This window comes from Armigeres subalbatus, chromosome 2 (genome assembly GCF_024139115.2).
Source record: "Armigeres subalbatus isolate Guangzhou_Male chromosome 2, GZ_Asu_2, whole genome shotgun sequence".
In the NCBI taxonomy this organism is placed as follows: domain Eukaryota; kingdom Metazoa; phylum Arthropoda; class Insecta; order Diptera; family Culicidae; genus Armigeres; species Armigeres subalbatus.
Window position 1 is genome coordinate 276,106,670 of NC_085140.1, and position 25,421 is coordinate 276,132,090.

At 39.4% G+C, this 25,421-nt stretch overlaps 1 protein-coding gene across 1 annotated transcript in view; it reads left to right on the top strand.

Annotated features, from left to right (window-relative positions):
* Positions 1 to 1,384: 1,384 nt before the first annotated feature.
* LOC134212279 (L-selectin) overlaps positions 1,385 to 25,421 on the top strand; it is a 90,736-nt gene continuing 66,699 nt past the window's right edge. Inside the window, exon 1 of the mRNA XM_062689984.1 lies at positions 1,385 to 1,750. The gene's annotated coding sequence lies outside the window, so the exon portion shown is untranslated. The remainder of the gene's footprint in view (positions 1,751 to 25,421) is intronic.

Genomic DNA, 25,421 nt, shown 5'->3' on the forward strand with positions numbered 1-25,421 from the left:
TAACATATTATTCAACATTCTGTTTTGATGGGGTAGATTACAAAGAAGATTTTTAAAATTTGATCGTTCGAGGTTTTCCCCTTTTGATCTTTTGTCATGCAGCCCTTCATTCATTGTACTGGTTGTGGAGGGCAGGATTCAATAGACCATGTTTTACTGATCGCCATGCATATTATGTATAAGACAAAGTTTTGAAATAAAAAGATACAAAATTATCAAAACTTTATCAATAAGTTTTGATAAAAATTGTAATTCATCCGCCATTACGCATTTTTGTCCGAGGTACCCCCTGGGCCCAGCGAAGGTACCCCCAGGGGTACATGTACCCCAGGTTGAGAACCGCTGGTCTAGAAGACTTGATTACGCTGAATCGCAGAATAAAGGTTGTTGTTTTATATAAAACCTAAACCTTGTTATTTTAAATGGGAGCTAGCTAGTGAAATATAGCTAGTTTTGTAAATTTTGCATCTGTTGGAATGGTTCGGTATTTTTATTTATAGTGGCGAAAAAAGTGATGCATATTGGACTGTTCTCCCCTACTTTTTGTTGATTCTTCGTTGCTACGAGCCCTTCTTGGATTTATATCTCCTGCGGTGTCCTGTCGGATTCCAATCCAACGCTTGCTTGTTGATTTCGTCTCCGCTCTTTTGCAATGTGTGGCCGACCCTCCTCCATTTACGCACTCGAATTTCTATTGATGTCAATTTGTGATGTATCGTCGTCGGAGATCTAGTTGTGAGGCCACCAGGTCCGAATAATAAAACGTAGACATCGGTTGATGAGCTTCTGCATGATCTCTTATGATGCACACCTAGTCTCACCTAGTCAATATTAGATTTTTTCAACGAATTAACTTATCTAATCTTCTCAGATCTCCAACTGTTTCGTAAACTTGCAAAAGCTGTCCGACGCCAACTGGCTTACAAGATATTAAAATCCTTAAAGCTAACTATTTTTTTATATACTGTTTCGTCCCAATACAGTTCCTGTGTAGCATAGGAAAAGTAATAATACTTGGTGAGACTATGTACCACCTTTATCTATGATAAGTGAAGAAATTAAAATAACAATCAAAATGCACATAGATAATTCATAAAACGCCTGTTTCTTTTTCGAGCATTGTTGTGCAAAAATACTGTCCAGTAATGTTTGCTACGCAAGCTCTCTGGGAAAGCTCATATTTGCTAAACAGACTCTCTCGCTCTCAACATTATTTTTATATTCTCTTTCACCATGCTACAAGCCTCGGCACCTCCACATATTGCTGCATGCGATCGAATCCACAGAGGTCCGAACCAGTAGTAGAAGCTCTCAACCACCCAACCACCCATCAGCGCAGTGCTTGCTTGTGGCCCACGACACTATTCATTGAGGCATCGACCAAGTCCGGCTCAGTTGTTATTGCTGTCGTCGTTCGTTCCGATCGTCATCGTCGTAGTCGTCGTCGGTCGAAAAAGGGGGTCCCACAATCGTTGCCGCGATCGTCATCGTCATTGTCATCACCATCATCGTCGTCGTCGCCGCCGCCGTCTCGTTCGGGGCCACATTTAGGCCAGCTATAAACCGATACCAGAACGTTTTTCCATTCAGTCATCTTTCCAACTGCCGAAGCGTACTGATCTCTCCTGGCCACCTAAGTCCAGAGGATATCAGCGAGTGTCGAATTGTTTGTGTCGTGAACCTACTTTGCCTAACCGGAGAAACTTCGTACCGCGGAAGAATTCCGAAGAACAAGTGTTATAATTTTAAGGTAAGTCACCGGAGCCGATTACCGAATAGATGGGATGAGGTTCCCCCGGGAATCGGAATGTGGTTCGCGCGACAGGGAAGAAGATCAGTGGCCCACGCTCTTTCATCGTGTGTCGGATTTCGCCAACTGGACTGAAGCATTGTGGACTGAACTGTTTTGTGGACCTGATACTGTTATAGTGTCGCTAGGCGACACCGCAAGTGACCAAGTGAAATCGAATCAAAACAAACCGTTATAATCGGGGTCCAGCTGGCTGGATGCAGACCGTGGAACATGAAGAGCAAAAAAGTGTAACTTTTCCTTCCTTCAAGTGGTGTAAAGCGCAAAAAAAACAGTATTTAAAGATACTACACGGTGGTCACACACAAACGAGGGGAAGCGTAATAAAAAGATTAAATTCCCCGGCAGCGAGTATGCCGAGTGGTGTGGAGTGGGAGTGGAGAACGGTCAGAAGAAAGTTGGCGGTCTATGCTGTTAACAGTTCTTGCGTTCGTTCACACGTAGCGGATCAATCCATTATGCACTGTGGGCTGTATGTTTGCAAAAATGCAACCAAAAGGAAAACAATATTGGCTATTTGTGTATTAGGTGTTTCGTCATCTAATTGGGCAATGCAAATTGGTCGTTTGGTGAAAAAGTGTATTCAGAGTAAAATCAGTAGTGATTTGGATTAATTTTTTCTCGAATTTTTATCTAATGTGAATCTGAAACAGATAGAAACACGTCACTGGTTCCCCCAGCAGTGTTCTATGCTTGAATTGTTTCAAAATAAACTAAATAAATATATTGCTTCCAAGAAAGACGTCGTAATTGCAAAGAATCATTCGTGTAAAATTTGCACTTGCATACATCATTACAACAATTAAAGAACGTTCGAAAACTCGTGATTTGAACCAGCCAAAATACAAAAAACATTAAAAACAAAAACATTAAAACATGAGATGATGAAAGAATATGAGGGAGAAATATCATTTTTAAAGTTTTTAGTTCTCTTTTTGATATTTCTTCTGCTATTTAGAATAGTAATGGCTAGAAAATCTGAATTAAAATCGCATCATCATTGTTACTGAAAGATAGAAAATATAAAAAATAGAGGTGTTGCTTTTTTATCAACAGTTTTAATAGAATAATTGAAAATTGAAAGGTTGCCTGAAATAAAATAAAAGAATGCTGAAAATTGAATGGTCTATGAACTTAGTATTCTTTTTAGTATTCTTGAATGTATTCTTAGTTCACATGCCAAAAATGAAGAGTTTCTACCATTTCCATTTCCTTTGCACTCTACTTCGGAGCGAGAATCGAACTCCCCGTCGTCGGTTAGGCAATAGTTTTTATAGGCGTTTAAATATTGTTCAAGTACCTAAACTGGATATCTGGTTGGATACAGTGTCGCTATACCTTTGTCTGGCGTATTGTAGAGCTCCATAATCATCGGTCTTTGGCAATGTCTCTCTCCAATTTTTCCCGAACTTTTAAGGTCCCCAGATCCGATTTCACCGCATGCAGCGTGCTCTCCACAAAGTCGCCGGCCTAAATTCAGATCTTGTTGAAAATTGTTTTCACTACTCTTTTTTCTACATTCGCACAAATTTCGTTCCCGTCTGCATGTTCTGGGACCTAAGCTGGTTACGTAATCCGTAGAAGGCCCTATTCACTGCAGAAATACATCTTTTATTCCCGGGAAACGCCATTGTCACATGTCACAAGCGCTTCAAGGTTTAAACACTACCTCAACACCACTTATAGATCTACCTCTATCTCTATCCGCAACCATGTACTTTGTCTTCGAAGAGTTAATGGTTATACCTATTGTCACCGTTTCCTTATTCAGTGGGACAAAAGCCACCACTACTGCCCTGCAATCGATTCCAATTGGGCCGATGTCGTCCACTTAGCGCAGAAGCATATGCAATTATGTGATGGTAGTGCAGTTAATCTGCACGCCGGATCTCCTAACCGCGCCCTCGGGTGCAGTATTGAGCAATAAATTCAAAATCGCATTACCCTGCTTCAATCCTTCTAAGGTCACAAACGAGGTTGGCACTACGTCTGCAATCCGAATACTTGATTTCGAGCCATCGAGCGTTGCACGTATCAGCCTAATCAGTTTCGCCGGGAAACCATGTTCAGACATTATCTGCCACAACTCATTTCTTTACACTGAATCGTACGCTACTTTGAAATCAATGAACGAATAATGAGTCTGTAAGTTTTACACAAGCAATTTATCAAGGTTCATCCATCTAAACATCTGATCCATCGTTGATCGGCCCTCACGGAAACCTGCCTGGTATTCGCCGACGAAGGATTTTTCAAGCATTCTAGGTATGTTAAACAGAATAAACGAAAGATTTGTGTACGCCGAGTTCAGAAGCGTGGTCCCTCTATAGTTTGGACACTCTAGTCAGTGTCCTTTCCAATAAATCCGGCGTATTAGGTCATCCAGCCAGCCAGATGTGGTGGATCTATTGATGCGGCTCCTCAATTCCAGATTTGATAACCCGAGCAACACACATGTTGTAAATCAGTCTATTTTACTCATATACGACTAAATTTGGTCATATATGAGTTATTTCAACCAAATCAACGTGAATTGTGCTGCTAGGGAAGGATCTCTACCTTCCCAGCAACTTTGCTGTTCATAGCTCATTTAGAGCCTTCTTACCCACATACAGCTTCAGTGGTTCCACAGCTTGATCGCCGACTATGTCTATCCTACTCTCTTTACGCCTTCGTTTTCACCGTTAAACTAATATTCTGACAGCAAATTCCCCTCTCGATCATTGCACGTGGCTAGTTCTTGAGCAGTTTTATACTGCGCGCCATTGACGGTCACGTAAAAACGCCACCTATCGTTTCTATCTATGTTCTCCTTCGCTTCAGCTACCACACACTCTTCATGCTGGCTTTTCTTTCTACAGTGGATAAGTTCCTCTTCTGCCATCGTTATATTGTACCGTTCTCTATTGCAACGGTCACCTGTCACAAGCATCTGACGCTTGGCAGCGTTTTTCTCGGCCGTGACTCGCTGGCATTCCTCATCAAATCAAATATTTCTTAGACGTCGTGGTGTTGTATTCACATTTTCATGGATAATCTCTAACAATATGTTGACATCGCCAGATCTGTTGACGAACAAACCATTAGGCCAAAACCCATCTGGCCGAAAGTCATTTGTCTGAAAGAGTTATCCAACCAAATAGGACATATGACCGAAAAGGACATTTGGCCGAATAGGGAAGGGCCGTTTGGCCGAATACCGTTTGACCGAAAGGGTTATTTGGCGGAAATGGTCATTTGGCCGAAAGGGTAATTTGGACGAAAGGGTCTTTTGGCCGATAAAGACATTTGGCCGAATAGGTCATATGGCCAAATAGGTCATTTGAAAAGTGAGAAATGAGAAGAAAAGAAAGATGTCTCAATTATCATTCCTCAGAGAAACGTGAAGTGAGGCCTCACTTCTCACTCCTCATTTCTCACTTCTCACTGTGAAAAAATAGAAGCGCGAAGTGAGTAATGAGACGTCTAACTACTTATTTTGCGCTTCTCACTTTTTACAGTGAGCAGTGAGAAATGAGAAGTGAGTAGTGAGACGTATCTCTTCTCACTCCTAATTTCTCACTTTTCAAATGACCTATTCGGCCAAATGTCCTATTCGGGCAAATAACCTGTTCGGCCAAATGGCCCTATCGACCAAACTACCCTTTCGGTCAAACGACCCTTTCGGACAAATAACACTTTCGGCCAAATGACTCTTTCGGCCAAATGACTTTTTCGATCAAATGACCCTTAAGTCCAAATGACCCTTTCGGCCAAACGACCCTTTCGAACAAATGACTCTTTCGGCCAAATAACTTTTTCGGTCAAATGACCCTTTCGACCTAATAACCCTTCAGGTCAAATGACCCTTTCGGCCAAACGACCCCTTCGGCCAAACGACGCATTCGAACAAATGATTCTTTCGGCCAAATGACTTTTTCGGTCAAATCGGTCAAACGACCCTTTCAACCTAATTACCCTTTCGGCCAAACGACGCTTTCGAACAAATGACTCTTTCGGCAAAACGACCAACGGCCAACGTGAACTACCATAAATATCAATACAATTAAAGAAATTAAGTACTGTGTCAGAAACTCGATTTGTGAAATTGCACATGTGAAAGATTTTTTATTTTTCTTCATTGGCATTACATCCCCCACTGGGACATTGCCGCCTAACAGCTTAGTGTTCATTAAGCACTTCCACGGTTATTAACTGCGAGGTTTCTAAGGCAAGTTCTCATTTCTGCATTCGTATATCATGAGGCTAACACGATGATACTTGTATGCCAGTGTTATTTACGCAGCAACGATCACTCATGGTCGTTGTTTGGTATCCTTTTGAGCTGCTCACTCACTGGCGTAGAATGCTCTGATTGAATTAGATCAAAGCTCGTACGCTTCACTCACGCTTTCAATGCCCGGTCGAGACAATTTCCAAGCCAAAAATTGCCTAGACCGGCACCGGGAATCGAACCCAGCCACCCTCAGCATGGTTTTGCTTTGTAGCCACGCATCTTACCACACGGCTAAGGTGCCCGCCAGAGTAAACGTGACATGCGATGCGACAATTAACAATTATTGTCAATGAACTGTCAAATCGCACTGTCGCGTCGCATCGCGCCGTCGCTTTTACTCTGGCTTTACCCTAAGGAGGGTCCATGTGAAAGATTTAGTTCCTTCCCATACATTCTTCGTACTCAATCTTTCACATGTTGTATAATTGCACAAATCGAGTTTCAGACATAGTACGTAAAATATTTTGGTTGAATGAGAATTTTAGTATCATGTGGTCGGGGTTTAGCCAAAACGCACCCAGCAGCTTTTTGACTGACTTGCAGTATTTTGTTCGCAAAACGAAAACGTACATCATTTAATATCAATTCTTTAGTACAATTGTTGAAGGATAAAATAACCGATTTGTATTCAAAAATTCGCATGTTCAATCACTAACCGCTACAAAAGAAAAGTCGGAATCTTGCGAGACAATATAACTTTATGCTGACAACAGCCAAATTGATGAAGACGCCACTATAGTTACTTACTTATGGATCCTGTACACCTCCGGTGGTGCAAAGCGCCGACTTGAAAGATCTCCATCCTGAGCGTTGCCCGGCTATCGCTTTAACCTGTTGCCAGGTTAGATTTCGGTCGACTTCTTTTATTTCTTTATTGAGGCTTCGCCGCCATGAGCCTCTGGGTCTGCCTCTGCTGCGATGTCCCGCTGGGTTCCAGTCTAATGCTTGTTTACAGATTTCGTTTCCGCCCCTACGTAGAGTGTGGCCGACCCAGCCCCACTTCCGATCCCGAATTTCTGTTGCTATCGGCCTCTGGTGACAACGACGATGGAGCTCGTTGTTTGAGATCCAATTGTGAGGCCACCAGGCCCGAATTATATACCGCAGGCATCTGTTAATGAACACCTGCAGCCGTTGAGTGTTCTGCACTGATACACACCATGTTTCGCTAGCGTATAGCAGCACAGATTTCACGTTAAAGTTGAAAATTCGTATTTTGGTGCGTTCACTTATCTGCCTGTTTTTCCATATATTTCTTAAACTCGCAAAGGCAGTCCTTGCTTTCTTGATCCGTGCGCCTATGTCGATCTTGGTACCGCCGTCTGACGCCATTTGGCTACCAAGATATTGGAAGCTTTCAACATTCTCCACTGGTTGCCCGGCTACTGTGAAACTGGAAGGAGTCACCGTGTTTACATCCAACGATTTGGTTTTGTTGACGTTGATGACTAAACCTGCCGAGGAGGAGCGCTCGGCAAGGTCGTTGAGCTTACTCTGCATATCAGAGCGCCGTTGCGCGATGAGTGCAACGTCATCCGCCAATTCGAAGTCGTTTAGGTGCTCCATGGTTATAGGCTTCCATAACAGCCCGCGGTTTGGTTCACGGTCAATCGCATCTACCAGAATCTCATCGATTACGATGAGGAACAGTAACGGTGATAGAATACATCCTTGCCTCACACCAGCCACGACCCGGATAAGGTCGGACAGGACCCCATTGTGCAGCACTCTACACGAAAAGGCCTCGTACTGTGATTCGATGAGGCCGATGATTTTCTCAGGAACCCCCTTGCGTCTCAGGGCGCCCCACATATTCTCGTGATTGAGACGGTCGAAAGCTTTTTCATAGTCAATGAATACCAAGTAAAGGGACTCTTGGAATTCGTTGACCTGCTCCAGAATTATTCGGAGCGTGACAATATGGTCCACACAGGATCTTCCGGCACGGAATCCGGCCTGCTGCCGACGGAGAGTCGCATCGATCTTCTCCTGAATCCGGGCTAGGATAATTTTGCACAGAGCTTTGAGAACGGCACACAACAACATAATGCCTCGCCAGTTATCGCATACAGTCAGGTCACCCTTTTTGGGCATGGATAGGTACCTTCAGTAAGATACTTTGCATCCAGTCGACCGGGAAAGTTGCGGTGTCCCAGATATTACGAAATAAACGATGCAGTAGTTGTGCGGATGCCATGGGGTCAGCTTTGAGCATCTCGGCTGATATGCGGTCGACCCCTGGGGCTTTATTCGATTTCATGCTTTGGATGGCTGTTTGAATCTCTAGCAGTGATGGAGCTTGGGTATTGACGCGTGTTATACGTCGGATCCTAGGCAGATCATGCCGAGGTGGTGATGGCCTGGCTGGCACTTGAAAAAGTTGTTCGAAGTGCTCGAACCAGCGTTTTAGCTGGTCAGTTGGGTCGGTCAATAACTGATCATTCGCGTCTTTCACAAGCATCGTTGCATTCATCTTCGCCCCGCTTAAGCTTCGTGAGATATCGTAGAGGAGGCGAATGTCCCCGGTTGCGGCGGCTCTCTCTCCTTCGTCGGCCAGAGAGTCTGCCCACGCTCGCTTGTCCCGTCGACATGAGCGTTTTACTTCTTTCTCAAGAGCCGCGTATCGTTGACGGGCTAAGACTTTGGCTCCTCTGGTTTTCGATCGCTCTATCGCGGCTTTGGCTTCTCTTCGCTCCTCTATCTTCCTCCAGGTCTCATCGGTGATCCATTGTTTTCTCTGGGTGCGTAGTTCACCCAGATTGTTCTCACTGGTGGCGATAAAGGCATTCTTGATGGCGGTCCATTGGTCTTCCACGCTGCCACCTTCCGGAATATCTGCAGCACGCGTCTCCAGTTCTTCAACGAAGGACCGTTTCACCGTGGCATCTTCCAGTCGGCGTGTGTTGAATCGTCGTCCAACTCTTTCCTCCACTTTCCTCCACCGCCACTATAGTGAATATATTTTTTGCTACTACCACCAGCTCACGGCAGAAAAGGATGTATGTTATCGAATACAGAAAATTTTTGTAATGCAGACCAGGGAATCAATATTCGAGCAACGCTTAACAATATACCCTTTGTCGTCAACAGTGTTTGGTACTGACAAACGCACCTCACAACAAGCATTTGTCAGAACCCAAGCACAATATGACAAGAATCATTTGGCTTGCACGCTCTGACATTTCCGAAATTCTCGAAAATTTTCATAAAAGTAGAAACTATGATAGCTTAAAACCGAGATTTGCTGTAGAGATTATGCAAAATAACGGGATGAATAGTTAGCAACAAAATTGTCTTCTTTTTTGTTGTTGACAAAAAATTTCGGATCTTTGTCATCATTATCTCCGACAAAAACAAAGCTTTGTCGATGGTTCTCTTTTATCGTTTGCTTCACATGCGAATCAAAAGAAATTAATTCACGGAAAAAAATACAAAATTTCTATACATAAATCAATATTAGCTAGAAACAATTACAAAATTATCTACGAAATATTTTTCTAGCATTAGCATTAGCATTGAGCAATTCGCACAATTCGTAGGTGGTACAAGCCTGGACTATTGTTTAAATAAATCTGTTAAAGTTTTCCATGAGCTTTGGACGCTTTTAAAGAAGGGGTCATCCATAGAAAAATGCTCAATTTTTTTTTGCTTTTCGCCTTTCTTGTATACAAAGTATACGTAAAGGCTACATGTTCACTCCAAAAACAAACTTTTTATAGAAGGCCCGGAGAGCCATAGCCCACAGTGATACAGCTAACCGAATTGAGTGATGTCTGTGTGTGTGTATCCGTGTGCAGCGCACCCACGCACGAAATTGTAGCAAAAGTGTCACTCATTTTTCAGGCACTTATTCTTAACCGATTGCCTCGCAAGAGATTGCGTTCGACGCGGAATCCTTGTTCCCATTGAAAAGTGGCCAGATTGGATTATGGGCTCAAGAGATATGGCCAAAATACTATAATACTATTTTTATAACACACGAGAAAGGCTCCATCACCGCTAGGTGGATTAATCTGGGTTTTATATTTCTGTTTGAAAATTTGCATATTTTTTATTGCTTTTTATTGATTTTTTTTCGTGGAAAGTTTCAATTTTTTTGTGAAAAATAAAAATTTATTTTGTGGAAAAAATTGTAATTGTTGATTACTATATAGATTTATTTATGGAAATTGTGTATTTTTTTCGTGGAACATTTTGATTTCTTCATGAATTTTTTTTGTTTTATATTTGCAATTCTTGCTTTCAAAAGTCCTAGTTTATTTTTGTTTTGTGATTTTTTTTAATTGTTTATGGAAATTTTGCATTATGCCATCTTGAAATTGTAGAAAATCTCAACCATATTGATAATATGACCATTTCCAAGAAGTGGTGATATTTTGTTGCCGGAAAACTCATAAGGCAAAACGCCTTTTAGCTAGCAGCTCCTTGAGAACAACACACCACGCGTTGGCGAAACAGAATTCTGGTATGGAAAATGCGTGGAGACGCGTAGTGCATTGTAGGAATCAGTTACTTCTGCTCCAACTCGATTGTTGTACATCCGCATAACAAATAATCCAGTCGAAGGTCTGGCCCTCCCTGTTGCCTCGAGTAACCTGGATCAAATACTGCAAACTGTCGGGTGAACTTGTATTTTTTCCATTCAATCTTCATTGTTCGACACTAAGGGGCTTATTCAAATAATTTTTAGAACACCCAGGTGTCCTATCACATCGCCTTCGAAGAGGTTTACGGATCTTTTTATCCTTAAAGCACTCTTCTCCGCTTCTAATTATGCAAAGGAAGTAAATAGAGTAGTGCTCCCAACCCAAGTAACATTTCAAGTTTTATTCCGCTCTAGAAATGGTTTTCAAGATTGAATTACAAGAACTGGCAATAAAACCCATTACTACAGGATTACCTTCTGATGACCACTATAAGAGTAAGATATGTCCAAGTGGCCCTCTCTAGATTACCACTATAAACCTCTTATAAGAGTATATAAAATCCGTTTCAAGCCGCCCGCAAAAAAGGGAATTTGGCTGCGGCAGCTGTTAAAAATTTGCTTTGAAAAAAGAGAAACAAAATCTTGCAAACAAATAATAACAAACTAAAGTGTTGATGAAAATCATGATGAGGACGACTACAAAATAATACTTTTAAAAGATTTTTTTTTCAATGTGCTTTCATGGAAATGAGGTGCGCGCTCGATTTCATGGTGAAAGCTAGTGCAAAAATGAGATTAAGCACTACGCGCCCGCAAAATAATATAGTTTTGGGCAATGAATTTAAAATTATTATAATATCAATAACGTAAATCTTCACTAAACTAATTGATATTACACCCAGATATGTTTGTTTTTTATACCCTTTACCAAAAACGTGTCTTTTGCGGCGAAAACACCGTCTAATCATAAATTCCAGTGATAAATTTCACTGACTTGAAGATGGTTCTCCATTTCCAATATGGCCATCATAGATTTCGATCAGAAAAATGTTGCTCTTATTAAACACCGTTATAAACCCTTTGCAATGTAAATATTCTTATTGGGGTTATTCATTTGACCACATTACGACCCAAAATTATGGCTTTGATCAAGCTTTGAAAATTGGACTTATTATGCTCTTCGTTACAACCGTAGAGCTGCTAACAAAACCAGTCGGCATTTGACGTTTGAAGCTTTTCGAACAGATTTATTAGAGGTTTATTGATAGCAATAAGATCGCCAATGAATCTGAGCAACTAGCCATGGTGACTGCTGTCATAAATCCTCTATAAGAATTAAATAAATCTAACAAGCATGTAAATTGTTACTTGGGAATGCTTTCGTTGATGTGCTTCTCATTGCGCCAGACATTGAAAAAGTTTTGAAAGTTTTTCCAACATTCTTTGAGCTTTTACCTCTTTCATTTTGGCCAATAGATCAGTGATGCGTAGGTAATTCTTGTCTGCACAATCGCCAAATAAATCCAATATATCATTTTTGGCTTGAAACCCCACTGCTTACCAAATGTTCTTTTGCATATCTATAGAGCATTTGTTGCCCATATACACCAAGGTATTTGCAAATTTTAAAACTTCGTGTGAATGGTAAAATAGTAGTTTTAGAGGGTTTATGCTCATCCCTTCTCTATCGCTCCACGATGAGACGTAATTGATTGCTGTTTGCATTCTATTAGTGATAGTACAATCATATTTTTCTCGTATGATTATGACTAAGTCATCAGCAAAGCCGATAATTTTGAAGCCTTTTGCTACCAGTTTTTTGAAAAGATCTTCAACAATTAAAAATTACAACAGAATTGACAGCACGTCTCCTTGTGGGCACCCTTTCACAGCTCTAACATTTATGAATGAGCTACCCAGGTTTGCTGATATCTAACTTTGTTTTTAAAAATTTCATTGATCCAGGTAACATTGCATTGCTCAAAACCATATTTTGTTATTGCAGTTGTTATTGAACTATGAGATGCATTGTCGAATGCTCCTTCAATATCAATTTAAGCAGCAAGTGATTTTTTGTTTGCATCAAAAGATATTTCTAATTTAGTAACCACCGCATAAGACCTGTTACTGAAGATTTTTCTTCCTGATACGCAAATTGATATTTGCTTAAGAGAATTTTATTTAGATAATATGAAACATACACTTTATGTGTTCGCCAATTATTTTTTCCATTGTTTTCATCATAATGGAGGATACACTTATTGACCCAAAGGATTTCGGGAAGGTTTTATCCTTTTTGTTGGCCTCAGGGAGAAATGCGCTTCCAACTTACTGCCATACAGTTGGAATGTAGCTCAATGATAGACTAGCCTGAAATATTTTTGTTAAAATTTGTGTTAAGGTTGCTTTTCCCTTCTGTAGTAGTACAAGAAAAAATCCATCCCTACCTGGCGACTTAGAGAATTCAAAGGAATCAATCGCTCATTCAACTTTTTCCTCAGTAAAATGTGTTTGGCCAAAGCACAAGCATCATACCTGGTTTTTTCCAATCCAGACGTTTCATTCGTTGGGTTGTGAATACACAAGTATTTTGGTCTCCACTATGGTCGTTAATAGAACATGGAAAATGTGTTCTCATAATAAGCTCTAACATTTCTGCTGTAGAAGTAATGAAAGAGCCATTCTCTTACCTTAAGATGCCCAAACCGTTTGAGTTATCTTTAGCGAGGATTTTTTTTGTAACCTTGCGGTTTCATGAGCATTTTCTATTTTCAATTTTTGTACCTCCAATGTATCCTCTTTGATCTCCACAACTCTTCATTATAATCAGTGAGGGATTTTTTATAACCACTTAGTTTTGTTTTTAAATTTTTCTTAGACTTCTCACAGCCCAATGGAAAAACAAACATACCACATTCACATCGTCATTATAGTTCATAATTTGATCAATAAAAAAGTTCAACTCACACCCACAGTGCAACCGCAAGCAGACCTGCTGCATGCGTATTGCTACTGTGCAAGTGATTGGTTGAGACGTGGATACCAATTAATTAAAAATTCAAAACTGGTAGCGTTTTTTTTTTTTCAAAACTGCTGTTCATATTTCCTTCACCATGCAGTGCCGACCTACCTACGCATACTAGCAGACCGGAAAGATGTACGGGAGCATGTTTTGATGGGCATTAATGTATTGGGAAGTGAGTCGGATCACGCGGAGCATGGTTTAACCGTGCGTAAAAGTTATGGTTCCGCACAAAAAAAAGCCATGTGAACTGTTCGATAACTATCGAAGTGAAACAGAGTGGCCAATAAAAATGGGTTTATTAGTCTTGTGTACTCAATAAATAATACAACCACAATATTCAAAAGATTGCATAAATTTCGAGTCTTTCATTTTATGATTTTTTGCATTAGAAATGGTAGCTCGAATTTCAGAGAAAAAGAGTTAATTTAAAAAACGGACTTTTGTGGAAAGTGGCTCTCATCACCATTTATTGTTTTTGGTATTGCAACGTGCAATGAAATCATCTAATAATGATGTCATTGAGCTTTCTATTCAGATTGACAGCGTAGTGCTAAATAAACGCGTAAAAATTCCATTGACCATTACTGGAGGTTTACTTTGCCATGACCTCAGCGTTTTGTTGTGTAGTGCTCACCGTTCTGTTTACTTTCCCAACAAATGTAGTGAATTTGTAGCTTTCCGCAGCTCAGCGATTATATACACGGCTGTAGAGCAATTTTCCATTTGGAAATGATTTAAATCCCGGTACGGTTATATATACCGAGTTGAAAGTTTTAAGATCTCTCAGGGCATGGGAAGTATGCTGCACCTAACCAGCGGATGCCATTATTTCTTTCAATTTGATATAAAAACGTAAACAAATCTATTTAGAAGCTTGTCATATATGCAAAGTTGCAATATTCTTTAGTATGGTTGCAACTAAGTGAATTTTTGGAAGAGTTCAGCCTATTTGTTCGCTGAATGATAATATAGCATTTCTTAATGATAGCCAAAATGCTGATAGTTCAGAGTGGGATACATTGGTAAATATTGTCGGTAGTGCTAAGTAAATAAGATAACACTTATAAAAGAATGAATTGAAAATAAATCAATGTTTATGATTAGACATATTACTCCAAAAGTTATTAATACCACCACGTGATTAGTCTGTGAAAAATAGTTACTGGAACGACTGTTTTATCGTCCTATGTTCGGCGTAGTGGTAAACTATTTACAATAAAAATTATTTAGTATGAACTACAATATTACATATGTAACTTGGGAATGTTTAATTTGTTATCATCATTGAATTTGTATTGCTTAAGTAAAAGCTTGTTTTCGGTTAGGGTATTTTTTAAAGTACCGCATTATAACCATGATTCAATGATCGAAACGAACATATAGATTATCTGTAGTTTCAGTAAAACTTTTGCTAGTTAGTCGATTATTGAACTGACATTGAGAGATCCCTATGAATGATGACTGAGCTCCTTTGCATAAAAATGTTAATACCTCTAACTGAAGTAATTTCAATTTTTTATCGTATAAAGGACTGATGGTTTCGGTATCTTTTCATGGCATAACAATAAGATGAATTGTTTTCCAGTCCCGTGAAAGACAATGCTCATTGTCGGGAATACAGCGACTGCTCCAAAAGATCTCCACCTTTTTCAATTAATTCATCAACATGGAAATACCGTTTTCTCCAGTAGCCACCTAAAGGTCGCCAGATAATAATAACTAATTGGGTGATTAAGTCGATTATGCCATCAGATGACCATCCTCCCTTACACCGTTTCGATCATGGTAGCGATCCCCAAATAAGGCCAATTATTGTTGAACGTTTTACGACCCGGACGCAGCCGCAGGCAAATCCGCTATTTCCTTATCGCATAAAAATAAATCCTTTGACAACGGCATCGTCGCGTTTCCCGCAGACGCCAAGTTCGGACTAGCGGCTACTGCGCAATCGGTAGATGGTATTATGTAAAACAACTGTGCTGCATAGTTTCGCATAATACCGTTCAAAAACGGGTTGCACCCGAAGGCATCGCCCGCCGACTCAACCGTTGTTGCTCACTGTCATTATAAACACATTCGATTTGGTCATCGTCGTTACCGGCCTCTGACCATCGCATCGCCAGGCCATTGAACGGAACCCAATTTTTTGCTGTTCATTTCGGGTAGGCAGTCCTAAATTGGTATTCAAATAGAGAGCCACGCGCGCGTAAGTCTAATTTCGGCGAACGAACCTTTTCTCCTGGCTACACGGTCCGCTAAAAGGGGTCAAACCTCGTCTCAAAGTTTGCATCTTCAAGCGAAACGCCGGGCTGCCGCTAATCACTTTCAATTTTATTTTGATTCGCACTTTCTTCGATCTGGGTGGCATTTTCCTGTGTCCGCACCGAAGCGGACAATACAATATGTATCATGCTTTGGGATAGAGATCGATTGCCGCATCTAGGTCTATCTAGTAAATTGGACTCCAAATATAGAAAATGTCGATTGACACATTGTTATGTAATGTTGTCATGATGTTATTATAGTTTTCATTTTTTCTGACTCAGGAATTCCTTACCTACTTTGAACGGGATCCCAATCCGAGGTCACATTTTGTATTTTTTTTGCCTTTGCCTCATATACTAAGTATACGTAAAGGCTATATATAGGATCACGACAAAACCAATCTTTTGATAGAAGGTTAGAAGACCCATAGTGTTATATATCAGCTCGATGAATTGAGGTGATGTCTGTATGTGTGTATGTATGTATGAACAAAAAAAAGTAAGATCCATTTTTTGGTACAGCATTATTCTCCCAACAGGTTGTATTAGACGCAGAATGCGGCCTAGTATTTCTCTACTGAAAATTGGCCCGATAGGCCATTGCGTTCCAGAGTTATTAAAAAAACATTTCATTTCTCACGTATTTTCAAATTTGGTTTGAATTGACCCATGCGATAAAAAGGTATACTAAACTGTTCGTTTAATAAATATACCGTCTGTCTCCTTCAACTATGACACTGCTACCCAGTCTGATATGGTCTTTCTTAAACAGAGAATATGCGTTCCAAATTTGGTGGACATCGATAAATGGGTTCAAAAGTTTTGCTGAATTGATCGATAACTAAACAATACCCCTCTCTCACACCCTCCCTCCTTTAACATGACCTACCCACATCCACTGAAATTGTTTCCTTACGACCTTCTCTTTTTCAATGACCATCCCTAACCACACTATCGTGGTCTCCTCAACATGAAGAATGTGTGTTCCAAATTTGGTTGAAAACGGCCAATAGTATTTTAACCTTAATTACTCTGAGTTGATCGATAACTAAGCAATATCCCTACCCGCGCACCCTCTCCGTTTTCCAAAGAGCATCCCTAACATCCTACTGTCGTCTTAAGATAAAGAATGTGTGTTCCAAATTTGGTTGAAATCGGCCAAGGAATTCAGAAGTTACACTGAGTAGCTCGATAACTTAGCAATACCCCTCGTCTCACACCCTCCCCCTTTTCCAAAAAGCATCCCTAACCCCCATATCACCATCATTTAAAGGTAACACCACTCTCCCCTCATCCTCCCTCTTTTCCACAGTGCACCCCACCACCCTATCGTTGTCTCCTTAAGATAAAGAATAAGTGTTCCAAATTTGGTTGAAATCGGTCATGGGGTTCAGAAATTATGCTGGAACATACGTACAAACATACAAACATTGAGTTTTATATATATGGATGGATGGATACCTCAATAACTTATTCTTCAGAATTGTGTAGTCTTACACTTAATGAAAGCACAATATTAGTAATTGTGGTAATATTATGCCTAATACTCTCCGAGCCTTTTTGAATAGAGCTATACTTTTTAGCAGACTTCTTAGGTATCTTATAGGACTCGCATTTTAAAATATAGATTTTTGCTGATTATTGCAGGCAGCTCACTATAATAAATTAGAACACCAAGATTTCAGAGCCGTTGAGATAGGGAGAATCTTTAATAGTTCTTAAAACTCACGAGTAATTATATTAAAAATAGTCATCAATGTAATCGCTACAATACCATTATGTCGAAATAGTTTAGTGACAATGTAGAAATATGTCATATGTGTGATATAAATGCTACGATTCTGCACAAAATAATTAATTTCTTTTTCGAAAAACTAATAGATTCGCCTAGCATTGGTAGTGCCTATTTCATTAAGTATGTATCGGAAAATGAGAAAAATCGCCAGCCACTATGCGTCTCCGAATTTCTCTGCTGGTATCATTTTCGGCAGTCACCAGTGAGCCCAAGTACACAAATTCTTCTACCACCTCGATTTCGTCACCACCGTTGCAAACTCGCAGTGGGTGGCTCACTTTGTCTTCTCTTGAACCTCTTCCTATCATGTACTTTGTCTTCGACGTGTTAATGACTAGTCCGATCCGCTTGGCTTCCCTTTTCAGTCTGATGTAGGCTTCCTCCATCTTCTCAAAGTTACGTGCCATAATATCTATGTCGTCGCCAAATAGCTGGACGGACTTATTGAAAATTGTACCACTCGTGTTAATCCCTGCTCTTCGTATTACCCCTTCCAAAGCGATGTTGAATAGCAGACACGAAAGACCACCACCTTGCCGTAACCCTCTGCGCGTTTCGAAGGGACTCGAGAATGCCCCTGAAACTATAACTACGCACATCACCCGATCCATCGTCGCTTTGATCAACCGTGTCAGTTTATTCGGAAATCAGTGTTCGTGCATTGGCTGCCATAGCTGGTCCCGATCGATTGTATCATATGCGGCTTTGAAGTCGATGAATAGATAATGTGTGGGCTTGTTGTGTTCGCGGCATTTCTGCAGTACTTGGTGAATGGCGAACACCTGGTCTGCGGTGGAGCGTTCGCCCATAAAACCCGCCTGGTACTGCCCCACGAACTCCCTTGCAATTGGTGCTAGTCGACGGCATAAAATTTGGGAGAGTACCTTGTAGGCGGCATTCAGCAATGGGATTGCGCGGTAGTTGCTACAATCCAGCTTATCGCCCTTTTTGTAGATGGGTTACACGACACCTTCCATCCACTCCTGCGGTAAAACTTCCTCCTCCCAAATCTTGCTAATGACCCAGTGCAGCGCTCTAGCCAGTGCCTCACCACCGTGTTTAAATAGCTCTCCTGGTAGTTGGTCAACCCTAGGGGCTTTGTTGTTTTTCAGCCGGCCAATCTCCTCCTGGATTTCCTGGAGATCCGGAGCCGGTAGAATTATGTCCTGCACGCGTTCTCCCAGGTCCATCACCATACCGCCATCTTCGTCTGCCACATCGCCATTCAGGTGTTCTTCGTAGTGCTGCCGCCACCTTTGGATCACCTCACGCTCGTTCGCATGATGCGACAAATATAAATTCACTAGATATAATACTTCTGCTGCTGCTACATGGACTATTTAAATAACAATATATCTCTCAATAAATTTACGAGTTTAGTGTGGGAATAATAATTTGATTATTATTGCTTTCTCTTTTCAGGTGAGTCAACCTCCTTCGGAAAATAATTAAACCATCTGTAAAGATTTGGGCAAGTTATTGTTAAAAATCTTCTTGCTTCTTTTTTGTGCTATCTTCTTTCTCCTTCCTTTTTTTCTTCTTTCTTTTATTATTTCTCATTTTTTCTTTCATTTTTTTAATCTGCTTTCTTCTTTATTTTCACTTGCTCGTTCTTTGTTTCTTCTCCCTTTTTAGCTTTTTCTTTCTTCTTTCGTTTTTTTATATTGCTTCTTATTCTTAATCCTTATTTCTAACTTCCAAATTCTCTTTTCTCTTTCGGTCTAATAACTATTCCGCGCAAAGACTATTCAGTCTGTTGGGACATGCAAATAAACTTAACATTCAATTGAATCTATTATCTTTTTAAGTCGAACTCACGTTCTGTAACGCTAGATTACAGAATTCAACTTTATTATATTTGTGATGAACTGATGTTAAGATAAAATATCAATGTAAAATCAATCAAAAATCAATAACTCCACTATAAAAATAGTCTGTAGAGCTTATGTTTATGGAGAGTTGATCAATCTGACGGGAAAAGTAGGAAAATCATCAAACTAGAACGTGTTCATGAAATCTGAAGAAAGCTAAACGATTGGCAGTTTGGTTAAAAATCCGAAGGGTTTTGTACAAGACACGACCGCAAAGCAGACGTTAAACAACGTATGAACATCGTTGCGATGTTTCTTCTGTCATAACTAAGCGATTATTCTTCTTCTTCTTCTTATTGGCATTACATCCCCACACTGGGACAGAGCCGCCTCGCAGCTTAGTGTTCCTTAAGCACTTCCGCAGTTATTAACTGCGAGGTTTCCAAGCCAGGTTACCACTTTTGTATTCGTAAATCATGACGCTAGCACGATGATACTTTTATGCGCAGGGAAGTCGAGGCAATTTCCAATCCGAAAATTGCCTAGACCAGCACCGGGAATCGAACCCAGCCACCCTTAGCATGGTCTTGCTTTGTAGCCGCGCGTCTTACCGCACGGCTAAGGAGAGCCCCAACTAAGCGATTATGTTTTGTGCATTGAAGAAATTTCTTCTCGGATCAGCTTTCTTTTATATAAAAAGTTGATCTTGAAAAATGATTTAGTTTTAGGTGGAAATTTAATAAATAAAATGCTAAATCTAAGGAAGATTGTTTGAAAAGTAGTTTGATGCCCATCTACAGATGGGCTTTATTTTCAATAGCAAATGTTGTTGAGAACAAATTTACGTTTCAAAATTATTAACATTATTTTATTTGTCCAAGTCCTTATTTAATGACATGCATTACACTCGCAAGCATTATTTAAACAAATGTTATGAGGAGAGATACGGCACTTGTTGTCATTTTTAATCCATTCTAAAACACGACGCACACAAATCATGTCTATTGAAGGACACACGGGTAAAAATCCGTTCCCGGAAATGAGAAAATAATTCATGATTTCATGAATCCAATGTGTTTTCATGTTATGAAAATACACCATGAATATAAATCATGATTTCATGATTTATTTTCGCGTAACGCAACCAATGCGTTACGATTTGGTTGTTGAGATCGAAAAATAAAAAAAAAGTTCAACAGGGGTTTTGAACTCGAAACCACCGAGTGAGAGTCCGGCGTGCTACCTTTCAGCCGTTCTCTCTTCTTGGGAAGGGAGTGTTCGAAGTATAACCGGTTATGCATTTTGTCGACTGTTGAAGATTGCGCAGTACCATGAATAATGTTCCTGAAATCATGAATTATAATCATGATTTCATGAACTGGCATGATTCATGATTTCATGATTTTTTATTCATGATTGTGGGTATGCATTTGTTTCCGTGCATGAACACCCATTTTTATCTTGTCGATTTCTTTGTAATTCCAAGATATTTGTCAGTTTCTGATTGGTTGTTTCTTTTACGATGAAGCACTCAGCATGATATATTATATCATTCTTCAAAAGTCGTCAGGAATTCTTTCATAATATTGGAACATTTTATATTTCCTTTATAACATTCATCTAGAACGAATAGGGGTTTATACAATAATTGAAAACATAAACATGTTCTGTGATTTTACAGGATTGCCAACAGAAAACGAAGAAACTTCCTAAAGAAGTTTCCACAAGGACCCTATGATGATCCTTGTATAAATTCCTTGCAAATAAATTATAGCGATGATCACAGAAATTTCTTTAACAAGTGCTCAAAAATAGAACCGGGAGTTTTTCCGCAGGAAGTCGCCGATCAATTCCTGCAAGAATTTCTAAAGCGATTTCCGTCGGAACTCATGAAGGGATTTCTGCAAGTAAGCTCTGAAGATTTTCCGCAGGTTATTTGTGGAGAATTTACTTGAACTCACGTTTTCGTGAGTTTTTCCAAATGAATTACAAAATAATTTCCCAGGGGATTTTTTGTAAGAATACTCGGAGGAATTCCCATAGATGATTTGGAGCGACTTCTCTACTTAAGCATATTCAAGGGCAGTTGGATTTCTGCAAACATTTCCATGAAAATTTCCGGAGGATGATCCGCAAAAATTTGTGGGATGAATCTGCACGCGAAAGATGAATTTCTACAGGAGTTACATTAGTACATTTCTACAGGAGTACATTTCTACAGAAATTCCAGTAAGAATGGTCAAAAAAAATTCTGCATGAACTTTCAGAAAAGCTTATTACAAGAATTGAAGGGGAAATAACGGACTAATTTCTGTTGGAGTTTAGGCAAATTATTCTGCCGTATTTTCTAAGAAATTTCTTATGAAATTTCTAAAAATATTCCTCTGGAATTTTTGAAGGAATTTACGCTTGATTCTGACTTAAAAATCAACGGAACTTGAGCAACTATGTTAGATTTTGTATTATTTGTTTCTTGATATGAATTCAAATATTTGTTTTACAGAAGTTTTGTTGAAAAAACGGAGCTTCGTTGTCTAATTCCTTAATATCTACGCAAGTTTGTCTTGTGATCAATAACTACAACAAAGCTTCATAATTAATCACTTCAAAAGAAATTGCGTTACTCTTCAAATGTCAAATGAAAAGAAATTGCGGTTTTGGCAGATTTTTTAATATTTGCCACGTTTATCTTTAATCAATTATGATCAAATCTGGCCTTAACATTCATTTGTATATCAACGTACCTTGTGCCGAATTTTATAAAGTTCTATCAACAAAAAAAAACCTTACAATAACGGAACAAAACATGCCAAAGCCATAATCTTATCCAAAAAGCGGTGCTTATGCAAATAGTTTTTACTGTTTAGTTCTTGTTCCCTTAAATTCAGTACTTCTTGTACTGAATTTAAGGGAACTAGAAGGGTTGTAATACTTACTGCGGTTTTATTAGTCCTATTAGCATTTTGATACAAACAAATGTTGCAGTTTAGAATCATATTTGAAATCAATAATATTGTAAAAAAAGAACTTGAAGGGAAGACGTTCAATAAATAGTTATACAAAAATTGTTTGCTTATAATTTAGATCTGGATCGCGCGGATTTGGCGCGGAATGGATTTCATGTCACGCGGAAATGGCGCGGATTTGATTTTAGTCGGCACGGATTCGACGCGGAAAATATTTCAGGATCTCCGTAACAACTCTGCATTTGGCATAACGGACGTTTGGCATAACGGATGTTCGGCATGATTTCGAACTTTGAAACGAAAAGGGTTATTCGAGGTATTTTTTCATATAGATGAAGTAGAACGAGGATATGTTCTGATAAATTTAGACTGATGGTAAACATTTTACGGAAAACGGTCAAATGAAACAGCAGTATTACTTTCGAGGAAAGGCATCATCAAATAAGGAATCACATCCACCATTGTTTTATTCTGAGCATACTCCTACTTTTAAAGAAGAGATCTCATCCACAATTGCCTTACACCGAGAAAGCGTCCACGCTTAAAGAAAGAGTTACATCCACCATTATTACCATAATGTGGGAAAAGGCTTATATTTTTGAGAAGGAATCGCATCCGCCTTTATTATAATACGATCAAACGCCTACTCTGAAAGAAGGGATCACATCCACAATTTCCTTAACCCGGACAAATGCTTACCTTTAAAGAAGGAATCACATCCATCATTGCCTTAATCCGTACAAGCGCCTACCTTTAAAGAAGAGATCACATTCACTATTGCCTTAGCCCAGGCAAGGTCTGACAGGGTGGCCACTGAAAATCGATTTTCAAATTCCCGTTTTTTTCCCGCTTTTCTCGATAAATTTTGTCTAATTTTCCCGGTTTTTATTTTACTTGGAAAAATAGTGTTTGAACTTTAATTCGGTGTTTTATTTTCTGACCAGTCAGTTTTTATATCGAAGGTCAGTTTAAAAAAAAACACATAATTATAAAACTTTTTTTTTGATACAGCTTTCACTCGAAGACTTGTTTCTGATCAACATAATTATTTGAAGTTTCTGATCAACATAATTGAATCGAGTCAAGTACGAGACACTGAAGACGGCCTTACTGTTGAGGTCGAAATACGTATCTATCAAGATACAATTAAGTGGTGGAATTCAATGGGATTGTACAAACTCGTCTTATGACAAGTGAAGACATTCCACTAAAAAGCTCAAAATAATTTTCTTAATAATTATTTTGTTTTCTAAAATAGATTTGATTTAAGCACATTCTGGGCAATCGAATTCGTAATAGATTCAATTTTACATGTTAGATTTCTAGGATATTATTTTCTTGGATATTGTTCTATCCATAAAAATAAAATATTGAATTTATTATTGAAAAATTTGAAAGTTCCCCAGTTGGAATTTTCAAAGTTTTGGAACATATGTAAAAAGTTTAAAAAATATCTTAGAGTATATCTTTCTGCATCATAATCGTTTATTACATTAGGTTAGTTGTGGAAAAATACCAATAAAAATAATGTCTTTGTTATACTCTTTAAAGCATTACAAGCGAAAGCACGAAGTATAAAAAAATACCACAGTACAATGATTTATAGAATTTTTAAATAAAATTTGAAATTGATATCAAAATGACCATGTAGTGACAACACAAACTACTGAAATCAGATAATTTTTCTGGAATGCGAATGTGTAATAAATATTAAAGGGTAAACCTTTTTGTTATATCAACTTCATAAAAAACTTTGAAAAGTTTTGAATGTAATTTGACGAAAATTTATTTTTTCCCGGTACATGTCCTGAATTCCCGGTTTTGCCGCTTTTTTCCCGGTGGCTTCAATTTCCCGTCTTTTTCCCGTTTTTCCCGGTTCGGTGGCCACCCTGGTCTGACTTTTTAAAAGGGATCATATCTCTTTGGTTCAAGGGTTCTCCATCTTTTTCAACAATTGCAACGTCGGGCGTAGAAGAAAAATGTCGTTTTAATAGCCAGTGAAGACTGAAAGCCGAAAATTTATTAGTAAGATTCAAACAGTCGAGAGCCTATTAAGTAAGAATTGATTATATCTTTTTAATATTAGTATCGACCGGTGTTATTCAGGTTTTTTCCGCATCACTTAGTCAAGCAACTAATTTAGTAGGTACAAAAAAAATATGCCATATGTCCGCTTTGCAAAATGACCCTCACTTTCAACGCTGTTCACAATTCGGCCAAAGGTTCGTTATGCCAATTGGCCTTTATGTCAAATGACCTTATGCTAAATGACTTCATGCCAAATTATGCTCCCTCACCAATACGCCAACCCAATTAACTGCAACAAAACCAGATCCAGTGCAATGCGAGAAAATTTCACTGGAGTGCTGGCAACGATGAAAGCCGTTCGATTGTTTGCCGCTTAAGCGCTACAGATGCAGAAACCACCGCCATCGAGGCTGGGATCGCTACCGAAGCCATCGTTCTGTCCGCTCTCCGTGACCACTCACCGTGGATCCTGGGTTTGTTTTTGAGGGATATTAACCCAGCGGGTCCTTAATTTCTACGTGACGCGCGAGGGCGAAACACGGGTCTATTTATATCAAGAGAAAATGAAACGGTGTATCAAAAGGCCCGTAATTTACATCATACTGATGTCCGTGTTGGGAAAGCGTGAATAAATCTCCAAAACTCATCGAAAGGTAAAGGCCCTATTAACGTTCTAAATTTTACATGATTTCGTGACGGTCCGCATTTTGGATTGACACCCAGCGAGATTGGGCAGGTTTATCTCGAGTATTAAAAAAATCAAATAATTCAAAGTTAGGCTGACAGCACAATGGTTGTATTAAAATCTTCGAGTCTGTACACAGTTAAAAATTCTGAAAATTACACGTCATGGAAATATTTAAACGCATATTTTTGTGTTCAATAGCCTCTAATTTCTAATTAGGGGCCCTCCTTAGCCGTGCGGTAAGACGCGCGGCTACAAAGCAAGACCATGCTGAGGGTGGCTGGGTTCGATTCCCGGTGCCGGTCTAGGCAATTTTCGGATTGGAAATTGTCTCG